Here is a 5,130-nt window from a genome sequence, read left to right on the forward strand (position 1 = left end):
TACAGCTCCAGCAATCTCCACCAAAAAGGTAGGGCCAAATGTATGTAGCCTGAGAGGTGAAACCCAGGGCAAAGAAGTCCATTAGGCACTCGCTGCTGCTCGTTTATGCCATTATTAGTCCTAGAACAGGGTTATTATTACTGTACGTACGCTGCGGTGAGTGCATGGTCATTTTTAGAATCTCCTCTGGTCTCTTATCTGGATTTTAGCAGCTGAATAGTCAGAGGACACAGACGAAGATTTTAGCAAGTAAATCAAGCTGAAACTGTAAAAGCGAGGAGGACAAAATTAGGATTTTGAAAAGGGAGGAGGACACTGGGTCCCTTGCGTACTTATGCTAATAGTACACAGACAATGAACAAATTTAGCTGTGAGTCAGGGCCCTTGGGTTTCAGCCCATGCAGACAAGCCCATGCATTTATTTCATGTGTGACCATTAAGTTAAAGTTACAGTTTTAAAATGGAGGACGCGCCGGTGCTCCCTAAATTAGATCCCTGTGGCCATGTGTTTGGAATGAAAAAGGCAATCAGACCAGCGAACAGAGGGGAATAAAATAAAAAATAATTGAACTCAGCATTTCCGACTAATATTTTTGTCTCAACATTTAATAAGAATCCTGTCTGACCACCAGAGGCCATCACATAACTGGAAGGTCATGTGCTTGACCGTTCCTTCTTTCCCCAGAAACATGATTCTAATTACACTGTGCAGAAATCGCTGATTGAATTGTTTGAGTCCAGCATCCTGCAGAATGTGCTCCAAATAAACTTCCAACTAGGTCACCTGAGCAAGGTATGTCCCTTTAGACACTCAGTTATAAGAAGTGAAATTGTTCTTTTGAGATTTTAAAGCAATTACTATTTGGGGAAATATGCCAATATCATTCAGGATTTCCACAAACATAACTTAAGGCGCAATTTCTTTTTCTTTTTCCAACTATTAAACTTTCCAAACTTTCCTTCAAAAAGTCAAATTTGTGCAATGAAATGCTAGACGTTGTTAAAAGGTGACCAACATAAAAAAATATGCTCATTTGCCTTCTTGCAGAGTGTTAAATGAGAAGATTGAGACCAATGTCATATCTGAGCCAGCTGCCGGTTAGCTTAGCTTAGCATAAAGACTGGAAACAGGGGGCAACAGCTAGCATGTCTCTGTCCAAAGATAAAATCTGCCTACCGATACCTCCAGTAGTTAACATCTCATTTGTTAAATCCGTACAAAAACCGAAGTGTAAAAATGACAATTTGTCTTTTTGCGTGCAAGTTATGAGCTGGATTATTTCTTGGTCGGGACCAGTGACTTCCAGGAGTCTGCGCTGGTTGCCGAGCAACTGGCTCCAGCCAAGAGATAACGATGGACATAATCAGTGTAAAACTGCAAATTGTCATATTTACACCTTGGTTTTTGTGCTGACAATTCAATGAAATATGGATGCTATTATTGTAAATAGACTGTAGAGGATACACATGTGCGGACTTAAACTGCTTTTACAGTTCATTTCTTGCAAATAGATGCTGTTTCTGCTCAATACTTTAATGATTTCGGGTGAATCTGGTGTTGAATGCACCTCGATGTGTCTTTATTCTTGTAACAGTGCCTCTACCTTCATATTATCATATGTTCCAGTGTCGCTAACAAGCTGATGCTAATGTTCTTCAAAATAAAAACACTGACAAGAAAATATCGGTGAAGGTCCTTGGAGGGGTCTCTTCAGAGAAACACAGAGTATGATCAGTCACTAATGTCCTCAGGTTTCCATTCAGTATGCTGCCTGATAAATGTCAACCACTCTTCACTGGAAAGCAGCATTGTGCCAGGTTAAATTGTCCTCTATCCATCTCTCTGTGTTTCTCTCTTGTGCCTTAGAATGATATATGTAGTTCTTGTACTTGCACACTTGCATTCTCGTCGTCATGTCCTCCCTTTCCTCTCTCTCGTGGACAAACTTTGTTCTTTCCCTGCTACTGCAATCCCTCTTTGTCACCAGACTCCCCCTCTTGCTCTCTCTTTATCTCTGTTTCTTCTCATTGTTCTTAATCTTTTCACTGCTCTCCATCTGCCGCCGAGTCCATCTTTTTTTCATGCCGCTTGGTTCTTCCACTTAGTTGCATTCATTTTTTACCCATTTATTTTTCTCAGCGTTTCTCCAGTCCAGTATTTTCTTCTAGTTCTGCTCCATATTGATGTTCTCTCTGACAACAGCAGTATTTAGAGCCATTAGATATTAGCTCAGTCAGCTCAGTTACAGAGTAGCTTGTTTCCAGCTTGATTTACAAAACACACGAGTCACACTCTGGCATTTTGCTGTCACGCTGTATATCATGCATATGATAATGTCTTATCACAACTAATTTTGCTGCGGTGCACTGAAAACAGTCCTATGCTTTGCATTTTTAAACAAACAGAGTTATAGTTGTTGCAGGTTTTACTGAATGCACAATTTTATCTGGTGCGGAATGTTAAACTTGCTGACTCTTCTTGTAAAAATCACAGCAAGTTTCTTCTTAATTACATTAGTGTCCAAAACTCCGACTAAACTAATAACATTCCCATCAACCTCAGCCTTCACATTGGAATTTCCCCATTGTGGGACAAATAAAGGAATATCTATCTATCTATTTATCTATCTATTTTGTGTTTGGTGCTAATCAGGAAATGTTAGCATGCTAACATGCTAAGATGGTGAACATGGTAAATATTATTTATGCTACACATCAGCATGTTCGCATTGTTATTATCATGTTAGCACACTGATTTAAGCTCAAAAATACAGCTTTAAAGAGCCACTAGCATGGCCGTAGACTATTGTTGTTACATTGCTCCAACACGTAGAAATGTTAATTTAGAATGATTTTTCCGGTCTCTTAGGAGAAAGTGAAAAGTGCCTCTCACCACTGAAACAACCTGATTCAATCATGTTTGTAGGTGGCCCAGTTTAGCCTCTGCCATTCATCTTTGCCATTGGTTACTGTGAGAATAAGTGACATTGATGAGCCATAATCTAAAACAGCAGACAGTTTTTACACTCCTCCCACCTCTGAACACAGCTCAGTAACTAATCACTGCGTTTCAATACGGATGACGGAAGTTTTTCAAGGCCATACCTCTTGAAAAGCACTTTTCAAAGAAGTATGAGGGTGCAATCGATCATTTTGTGTCCTGTTCTGTGTAATTTGTCTTGACCTGTCTCGTACCATACTGTACCCTGCTGCAACCTGGGTTCTGTGTGTTTGGTCACTGTCTCTGTCTTGTCCTCTTTAAAGTATTCTTACTTTGTGATTACCAACTTATTAACATAACCAGTATAGTGTATAAAATGTCAAAAGTGCATAATTTCTAATCACAAATTTAGATTATTACAAGGGAAATTTAACAGTTCGGGCTCAGCATTTATCAAATTATTTTTCAGAATGTTTCCATCAAAAACGGATTAATTAAAATGTGTATCTTTAAGGGTTCATACACTTGGACTATTAACAATGAAATAAAGTTGTCAGTATGGAAATAGCAGGACTAAAATGTAAATCAACAACAAAATTTGAATATGGAAATGTATAGTATTTATGCTTCATTACCGTGAAGCCATGGAATACATACCTATATTTATTTCATTATTTATTACATAGGTGACACTGCAGTAGGAGGTACTCCAGACATTGCTCTGTGTCCTGTCCTCTTTAATTACAGGTCATGACAGCACTGCAGAGGAAAGAGCAGGTGAAAGCTAGGGCACAACTGAGGCTTTATACAGGACAAGGACAGCACAGTCTGCATGAGCCCCTGTCTGCAACGTAAATTTTAATGAAGAAAGTTACAAGAAGTTACATGAATGAACATTGTGTAATGACATGTTAACAGTAAGTTTAATGCCAAATGTGATTTTCAGTATTAAGTTATTCCAAATGCATAAATACAGTAAGTGCACCTACACACATACCAAGTCAGGAGTTACCTAGCATGTCTGGACAGGACACAGCTTGATCTTGGCCCCACTAATGACCAGGGTATGTTCAAAAATAAGTAGTTCGTACAAAGTGGTCTTAAAGGTGGGCCACAGAGTCATCATAGAAGGCCATGTGAATTCGTTTTTTTAATCCTAACCAAACTACAATCATCTCACAACCACGTGTCTATTATCGTTACCACGATAAAAAAAAGTCACCTGACTATGACGACGAAGTTCCCCTGACTAATTGTTACCATGATGCAAGGGTCACCTGACATTTGCATGTTAAAATACATATTAAAATACAACATATTAACAGCAAAATAACCCCAGGGAGAGTGTGTCTTTTTTTTAACAACGGGCCTTGTTTTTCAGGGTAAGGGGATATAAGACAAATGGGCCTTTGGTCCAATGGTATATTTTTCAAGCTATTGAATTTTCAGAATAATGGGCTGTTGGAATAATGCGTAGTCCCCGTTTTACTGCCTTTGTTGTCTCCTGTTGCCATCTGGTATAAACATTGTTTGATAACTGTCTTTTCTTGCACTGACTAATGACTCTGAACAGATAGCACTTCCTTTTATTAGATGTCCTTCATAACTGAACCTTTTTTTGTGCTTTGTAGAACTGTTTATATGGTCTTTGTTTTCAAGATGAATTCTCTATGAATCGTATTGAATGTAGCCATTTTCTGAACAAAGCTTTTCAACAGAGCAGAAAGAAAGGTTTGTGACTGATAGGCCCGAGGTTTCACTGGTGGGAAAGTAAGTAGTTATTGTTCTCAGTGCTCTTAAACATCTTGTTGTGAAGAATCTGTACAAAATATAGTACACAAAAACGTATAAAATGTGATCTTTTTGATCAGAAGTCAGGGTTTCGGGATCAAAATTGCATCCAAAAGTCCAATATTCCCTCCCCTTTTAGCTCTATTTTGGTCTCCACCAACTGCTGAGATAAATATCTGTCTCTTAAGCAGCTAAATGCTCCACCATGATTCAAATTACACTGGAGGGCAGGCGCACTGTCCATGGTTCCTGGAATGGAGCGAAGAGAGATTGATAGACGGATAGACAGAACACACCACTTAGTTTTGCTTTCTTAGCATGTTTGCTTTTCGTGGTTGTAAATAAAACTCTCTGTTTTATCTAATCCTTATCCTAATCAGAGGGCGCGGTACAAACAT

The sequence above is a fragment of the Morone saxatilis genome, unplaced genomic scaffold, assembly GCF_004916995.1.
Source record: "Morone saxatilis isolate NCDOM2014 unplaced genomic scaffold, NCSU_SB_2.0 Contig4, whole genome shotgun sequence".
In the NCBI taxonomy this organism is placed as follows: domain Eukaryota; kingdom Metazoa; phylum Chordata; class Actinopteri; family Moronidae; genus Morone; species Morone saxatilis.